Genomic DNA, 8861 nt, shown 5'->3' with positions numbered 1-8861 from the left:
CTACCACTTGAGCCACAGCACCACGTCCAGATTTTTCTATTTATATGCTTCTAAGGAATTGAACCCAGAGCTTTATGCATGCTAGGCAAGCACTCTACCACTAAGGCACACTCCCAGTCCTTCTCTTATAATTATAGGGCTGCGAGTGTGGCCTAGTGGTAGAGGGCTTGCCTAGCATGCAGGAAGCTCAGGGCTTGATTTCTTTGGTACCACATACACAGAAAAAGCCAGAATTGGTGCTGTGGTCAAGTGCTAGGGTGCTAGGCTTGAGAAAACTCATGGACAGTGCCCAGGCCCTGAGTTCAAAACCCAAGACTGGCAAAAAAAAGTTTAAGAATGTAAGAGCTACACAATGGGTTCCCTCGTTTGTATTAATTAGTACACATCTAGGACTTTCCTAGCAAAGGATACAATAGCACAAAACCTAGGTACATAAGGTCATATAGGATGAGAGTAAATAAAAGGAGCTCTAGGATATGGAAACAAGAGCTTTATCTTGTGTGATTGTTGTTCTTAATGTACTATGTTATTTCTCTTCTCTTTTGTTGTCCTTTGGTTAATCTCATATTGTTTACTGTGTCTGACTTTGTTACCTGGTATGTTGTATATACGTTTATTTTTTTTATTTGAAATAGGAAAGGGAAGGGGGAAAACAAGATGATTGGGAGGGGTGGGGGTGGGAAATGGGGACAAAAACACGAGAAGGGGTATCAATGTGTGATAAATAATGCACCCACTACTTGACGAATGTAACTGTAACCCTTCTATACATTACCCCGACAATAAAAATGAAAAGAAAAAAATGTAAGAGCTACAAAAAATTGAATCTTTCAAAAACAAATCCTCAAATAAACAACCATCCATTAAAAGGTGTACTAAAGACTTAAAGAGAGACTTCTCTGAAGATGAAATAAAAATGCCCTTAGACACATGAAGAAATGTACCACATCTTTGGCCATATGAGAAATGCAAATAAAAACAACTTTGAGATTTTTATGTCACTCCAGTTAGAATGGCCATGATCAAGAAATCCAACAACAGATGCTGACAGGGATGTGGCCAGGAGGGATCACTACTACACTGTTGGTGGGAGTGCAAACTCATTCAACCACTATGGAAAACAGTATGGAGGTTCCTCAAAAGACTAAATATAGAGCTCCCCTATGACCCAGCAATCCCACTCCTTGGCATTTACCCAAATGTCCAGAAACAAGGACATACTAAAGCTACTAGCACAATGATGGTCATTGAATCATTATTTACCATAGCAAAGATGTGGAACCAACCCAGATGCCCCTCAGTAGATGATTGGATCAGAAAAATGTGGTACTTATACACAATGGAATTCTCTGCTGCCATCAGAAAGAATGACATCTCGCCATCTGTAAGGAAATGAAAAGACTTGGGAAAAAATCCTATTAAGTGAAGTAAGCCAGGCCCAAAGGAACATAGGCTCAGTGGTTTCCCTCATTTGTCATTATTAGTACGCAGCTAGAACTCTCCTAGCAGAGGATCACAATACCTCAAAACGTATGGTCATACAGGATGAGACTAAACGAAATGAACTTTAGGATATGGAAACAAGAGGTTTATCTTTATGACTGATGTTCTTAATGTACTATGTGAAGTTATTTACTTTCTTTTTTCCCACTTAAGGTTGATTTCATGAGGTTACTGTATCTGAATTTGTAGACTGGAATATTGTATATACTCTTGTTTATTTGAAATAGGGAAGGGAAGGGGGAAAACAAGATGACTGGGAGGGGGAGGGGGTAGGAAAAGGGGGACAAAAACATGAGAAGGGGTATCAAGTTTCAAGAAGTAATGTACCTACTACCTGAAAAATGTAACTCTAATCCCTCTATACATTATCCTGACAATAAAATACAATTAAAAAAAAAAGAATGTAAGAGATAGAGGTTAGCTGCTAGAAAAGTAGTTTTCAGGGCAATTATCTATTCTTGAGGAGAGAAAATCTTTTGCCTTTTAAATGACTGTCAAGACCCCTTCAAAGTTGTTTCCTCTATTGTTGCAGGTAAGGCATCCAGAGAAACTGTAAGGAACCAACCAAAGTCACAGACTCACATTCTTTTGGGTGATCTAGGGTAAAATTCTCCATCCACAAGCATTCTAGCCTACTAGTTTCTGAACATATAATATCAATTAGATCTCAACTTGATCTCAAATTGAGCATGCTCAGAAATATACCTGATTCTATTTGTGATGATAAATCTTTCCTATATGAATATGTATATTCCCCCAATATGTAAAAGTTTGTCCCTTATATACTTTATTGGATAGATATAGTTTTGAGAATTTTCTCTAGTGGACTCCTTACTTGCTATAAACAATAAATATTTTTCACTCTTTTTTTTCAGTCTTTTATTACCTTGTCATCCTTAGACTCACCAAAGTGGTGAATGCATTGTATTTGGTTGTAGTATAGCATGTGCCTAACATTCATGAGGCCCCGGGCTTAATGATAGCACAAACAAAAATAAAGAAAAAAATTGGAACAAACTTAAGAGTTAAAAAATATGAGTTTAAAAAAATGTAAGAGTTATGGGGCTGGGAGTTTTGCCTAGTGGTAAAAGTGCTTGCCTAGCATGCACGAAGACCCGGGTTCGATTCCTCAGCACCCCACATACATAGAAAAAGCCAGAAGTGGTGCTGTGGCTCAAGTGGTAGAGTGCTAGCCTTGAGAAAGCCCAAGGACAATGCTCAGGCCCTGAGCTCAAGCCACAGGACTGGCAAATATATATATATATATATATATATATTTATATATATCTGAGTTAAAAAAATAAGAACAAACTTATACTTCAAGTATAAGTTTAGACTTGAAAGTAGATATTAGGAAATATATTTCATTATTAATAATATATTGTAAAACTTGTACTATATATAGACATCCCAAATGATCCCTTCAACTTGCAGTTGTTATATGTGTGTGTTGGCTGTGATGCTTGAACCCTGGGCCTAGGTGTTGTCCTTGAGCTCTACAGCTCAAGCTCTACCAGTTGAGCCACAGCGCCACTTCCAGTTTTCTGGTGGTTATTTGGAGAAAAGAGTCTCATGGACTTTTGTGCTCAGACTGGCATTGAACCATGATCCTCAGATCTCAGCCTTCCAAGTAGCTAGGATTATAGGCATGAGCCCCCAGTGCCTGGTAATTTGCAATTTTTATTATTAATTACCAGTGTAATATACTGCCAAGACATATTTATGTTTTTATATGCTGCATTATGAAATACATTCTAATAGGAGAAAAATTGTTTTGACTACACATTATTTAAAGAAGAAATCCTCCACTTCTAAATTTACACATCTGAGTAGCTTCTGACTGTATGTTTCAAATCTCCTCACTACTATTTAAAGAGAAAAGATAAATCATGACTCTTGCACCAATTATAAATACAAACAGAAAGTCAGCCTTAGTTCCTTTTAATTGGTTAATTATATCTGATTAAATTAGCATCATTCTCAAATATGACATTTATAGAAGACCTTAGTTGCATAGTCAATTGTCCCTAATTATAGCCTATTTTTACAAATGCATATGAATTTATTTAATATAAGTTTTTTATGACAAAAATCATTCATATGGAAAAGGAGACTGTAAAATTTAGATAAACATGTTTTTGTGCTTAAATTTGATTTGGAATGGACAATTCCTGGAAGAACATAACAGAAGGATGAGCTCACGTGTGACTTACTGCAGTCATGTGGCATATGATCTGATTGTGACAGCTGGGGATTAAGAAAGGCCTGCTTCTCAACTTCTTCGGGTCCTTCTCTGTATCCTGCATTTTGACAGAGATGTGGAAAATGTTTCTTCCCTTTGGATTTTAGGGTGGTTATTTCTCAGATAAGGGTCTTAAGATCTTTTTCAGAGGTGAGAGATGTCAGGCTTTATGACTTCTGGGAGGGAGAAGATAAGAGAAGGTGAGGGTGGCTTTCCTCCAGCTTTTGTCTCAAATGCTGAGAGCTGTCTTCTAGGAAACAACATCACAAATTCTATTGATTGATTATCTTTTGCATCGGTTCAGAAACAAAAAGAGAAGAGAAAAAATGAGAATCTTTTGTGAGGATCACCAAAAGAAGAAGGATGAATAGGAAATGTGTTGAAGGTAACCTAGAATATAAGGAAAGGAGTGTGTTGGCTTTAGTATTCAAAAGTACAGTGATCCAAATGGGTGAGTGACCTGAAGTTTGTGTTATCAGAGACATCATCAAAGAGCCACGGTGGTTCATACCTGTAATCCTAACTACTCTGGAGTTGGAGACTGGCAGGATTACCATTTGAGATTAGTCTAGGCAAAATGTTGGAGAGATTCCAGCTACACTGGAAGCCATAGATATGGGGACTGTGTTTTGAAGCAGGCCACTGGCAAAAATTGATACCCTATCTAAAAGATAGCTTAAATATGGATTATAGCCTATTTATAAAGGAAGTTTCTTGCTGTTTTCTGGTGGCTCATGTCATTATATGGGAAATGAGATTGGGATGGACATAGACAAAGAAGTCTGTAATGTTTTATCTTAATGGAAAAAGTTTAGATTGGTGATAAACACTTACAAGCACAGATAGGATAGGTGGCTTAGAGTAAGACTATCATGCTATAGGCACAGGCTTGGCAAGAAAATGAAACCCTACCTCAAAAACTAGCCAGTGACAAACAAGGAATTAGACATTGGCTCAGCTATAGAGTACCTTCAAATGAGCACAAACCCTACCATAGATCAAAAGGGAAGGAAAAAGTGGTAACTCACTAGATACTATGTGGAAAATGAAGTATAACAGGCAGGAAAAACTGGGAGAGAATGAGGGAAGGGGTTGTATTATCCAAAAAATATTACTCAGAACTGACTTATATAACTGCAACCACTCTGTACATCACTTTTTTAAATTTTAATGTATAGAGGGGTTGCAGATAGAGGGTGCATTACTTCTCACACATTGATGAACATCACTTTTATAATAACAATAATAAAGAAGTAAACTAATAGAAAGAGAAGGAAGGAAGGAAGGGAGGGAGGAAAGAAGGAAGGAAGGAAAATATAGGAAGGAATGAAGGAAAGGAAAAAAGGAAGGAAAATGAAGGAAGGAAGGAAGGAAAATGAAGGAAGGAAGGAAGGAAAAGAAGAAAGAAAAGGAAGGGGGGCTGGGAGTTTGGCCTAGTGGTAGAGTGCTTGCCTAGCATGCACGAAGACCCGGGTTCGATTCCTCAGTACCACATACATAGAAAAAAGCCGGAAGTGATGCTGTGGCTCAAATGGTAGAGTGTTAGCCTTGAGAAAGTCCAAGGACAGTGCTCAGGCCCTGAGCCCAAGCCCAGGACTGGCAAAAAAATTTTTTGAAAGAAAAGGAAGGAAGGAAGGAAGGAAGGAAGGAAGGAAGGAAGGAAGGAAGGAAGGAAGGAAGGGAGGGAGGGAGGGAGGGAGGGAGAGAGGGAGGGAGGGAGGGGGGAGAGAGAGAGAGAGAGAGAGAGAGAGAGAGAGAGAGAGAGAGAGAGAGAGAGAAAGAGAGAGAGAGAGAGAGAAACAAAGAAACAAACGAAGAAACAAACAAAGAGGAAGTGGCACTGTGGCTCAGGAGGTATGGTGGTAGCCTTCAGCTGAAGAGCTCAGAGACAATGCCCAGGCCTAGAGTTCAAGCCTCACGACCAACAAGAAAAAGAAAGACAGATAGACTTGTCATTATACCTATGCAAATAATAATGCCATGCAAAGTAAGAGTCAATAAGAGTTTCTAAATTCTGTCATATGGTCATGCAGAGGCAAGAACTACCATCATTCCTTATCAGGTTGTTTGGTACTATATAATTCTTACTCCTCTGAATATTGGCTGAGCTGTCTCAGGATTGCATGTACCTCTCAACCACTTAGTCAAGTGGTATGACCTCAAAAATTTTAAGTGTAATAGAGAGTGTGAATATGAATATATAAAGTACTCTATATATGCTATATAAAGTGTTACATACCTATATGATACATAAGGTGCTTTATATAGAGATATAAAGAGATGATCAGAACACTTTACATGCAACACACACACATACACACACACACACACCATGGTCAACCCCTTAACAATTTAATATACATTATCTGTAAATGACAGGGACTTAAAATATCTGGGTTTAATTTGCTACTGATAATTTTTTTAAAATAAAAGATCTGACAAGAGGGGCCGGGAGTTTGGCCTAGTGGTAGAGTGCTTGCCTAGCATGCATGAAGACCTGGGTTCAATTCCTTGGTACCACATATGTAGCAAAAAGCTAGAAGTGGTGCTGTGGCTCAAGTGGTAGAGCCCTAGCCTTGAGAAAATCCAGAAACAGTGTTCAGGCCCTGAGTTCAAGGCCCAGGACTAGCAAAAAAAAAACTAAAAACAAAAGAACTAGAGATGTGGATCAAGCATGAGACCTCATGTTCAAGCCTAAGTACTTCCTCCAAAAGAAAGAGAAAAAGAGAGACTTTATAATCTAATATTATTAACACAATTTTGATGTGGGAATGAATACATATATACACATACAATAAAAGAAAAGGGCCTTTCTGAATTACAAATGCATATATGCATATAGAAGGAAAGCTTACACATCTGTTTATAATATTTCAGTCATAGACACAAGGTAAAAGCAAACAAACTCCTATTCAAATATTAAAAAGTTGTCTTTCCCTGTGAATATGGAATTTGTAGCTGACTTGAGCTTTACATAGATAAACAAAAACTGATATGCCAGTTTATTGTTTCACTCAACAAACACTAGGTCTCTGTGAATCATTGACCCATTTACAGATCTCTACAAATGGTTAGACTGTAAAACCAAACTCCTTCTCATTCCTAACAACTGAGGATTATCTTTTCCAAACAAACCAAAAGCACAAATTTTGGTACAGAAAAAGACTGAAATCAATTGATTATCTTGGCAGAAGACCTCCACAACTATCAAAATTCTCAAAATAATCAAAGCAAGATCATTACTGTCATACAGATATAGAAGTAAGTACATGTTGAATGTGTCTAGCTCAGTTGGGTACAGTGGCTCATGACTGTAATTCTAGTTATGGAGGAGGTTAAGGTCTGAGGATTTCAGTTTTAAGCCAGCCTTGGCAGGAAAATCTGAGACTCTCATCTCCAATTAACCACTAAAAAAGCCAAAAGTGAGGCTGTGGCTCAAATGATAGAGCATCAGACTTGAGCAAAAAAACTTAAGGGACAGTGCTCAGGCTCTGAAATAAACAGGACTTCATTCTCACACAGTATTGGAAGTCAAATGTATAAGGTCAAGATGTCTGCAAGATAAGGCTCACTCCAAAGGACCTAGAGGAGAGTCAGATTTTGACCTTTCCCAGCTTCAAGTTTCTAGCTCTGTATTTTCTTTATCTTGTATCTGATTTACTCCAATCTCTGCTCCTGTCCTCCTGGAGCTTTCTCTGCTTTGTATTTCTGTTATCTTTTCTGTCTTGAAGAAGGACCCTGGTCATTGGATTTAGAGCCCATCCATTGAACCCAAGAAAAATCTTCTCATTTTAAGATCCATAGTTACATCTGCTAAGACAGTTTTCCCAAATAAGATCACACTCACCTATCTTGAGGGTTAGAACATGGATATGCCTTTGAGGGAAGGGATGTCATTCGACCTATTGCAGAAACTTTTGTAAGGGCCATGCTCCTAGTCCGTGACTAACAAGATGTAATAAATGAATATGAACCCTCCCTTTAAATCACCAATTAGATTACGCCAGAGGAAGAGGGCCAACACAGTGGCCAGAGCCACTGGATCCAGAACAATAAATACCATCTAGCACAGAGAAGAACCTTGCAAGTGGTTATGAGCTCCTTACTGACAGAGGCTGGGTTTGATAGTGCAGAAATAGCATATGTGGAAACATTGACAGAGATGCTACAGAGCTACATCTCAGAAACTGGACGGAGCTCCAAGTCTTACTGTGAGCACGCTGCAAGCACCCAGCCCACACTGTCAGATATTGTGGTCACACTGGTTGAGATAGGTTTCAATATGGATACCCTCCCTGCTTATGCAAAGCGATCTCAGAAGATGGTCATCACGGCCCCTCCAGTGACCAATCAGCCAGTGACCCCCAAAGCCCTCACTGCAGGGCAGAACCGACCCCACCCAGCACACATCCCAAGCCACTTTCCTGAGTTTCCTGATCCCCATACCTACTTCAAAACTCCGACCTACCAAGAGCCTGTGTCCGACTACCAGGTCCTGCGGGAGAAGGCTGCATCTCACAGGTGAGATGTGGAGCGGGCACTCACCCGCTTCATGGCCAAGAAGGCGAAACCCAGAGCCTTTTCAGGGATGACGTCAGCACCTTCCCATTGATGGCGGCTCCTCCATTCATCATCCCCTACCTGACGGCCCTCTTCCCCTCTCAGCTGGAGCTGCAGCAGATGGAAGAGACCCACTCCTCTTCACGTCAACACGGACAATTCTGGAGCCGAGAACGAGAACACTTCTGTCCTGCAGTAGAATTCCTCCTTGTCTGGAGGCCGGAATGATGAGGAGAGCTCATTGATAACCCCTATCAGCGACCCGTGAGGAAGCCTAAGATCCGCAGGAAGAAGTCCCTCTCGTGAGCTGCAAAAGAAGCCAGCCCGTGAGGGCTGTGAAGATTACCCTGTTGGGAGAAGAAAAGCCACTGGAGAAGCTCGGAGAGGGTGACCTTCTGTGTGGCAAGCCAAGGCCACCAGGTGCCGTCCAGCATGACTCCATAGCAAAACTGCCATTCAGATGAACCATTTTAGAAGTGGAGCTATGTTGGTAGAATGGCATTGAGCAGAAAAACAAAGGCACCCTGGCCTTGAGTTCAAGCCTCAGTACTAACAC

At 40.0% G+C, this 8861-nt stretch overlaps 1 pseudogene; it reads left to right on the top strand.

The window, feature by feature from the left end:
• Nucleotides 1-7892: 7892 nt before the first annotated feature.
• On the top strand, nt 7893-8611 carry LOC150040636 (transcription initiation factor TFIID subunit 8 pseudogene; annotated as a pseudogene).
• The last annotated feature ends 250 nt before the right edge of the window (nt 8612-8861 follow it).

This window comes from Megascapheus bottae, chromosome X (assembly GCF_031878675.1).
Source record: "Megascapheus bottae isolate mThoBot1 chromosome X, mThoBot2.hap1, whole genome shotgun sequence".
NCBI lineage: Eukaryota > Metazoa > Chordata > Mammalia > Rodentia > Geomyidae > Megascapheus > Megascapheus bottae.
This window is presented reverse-complemented; position numbering and strand designations above follow the sequence as displayed.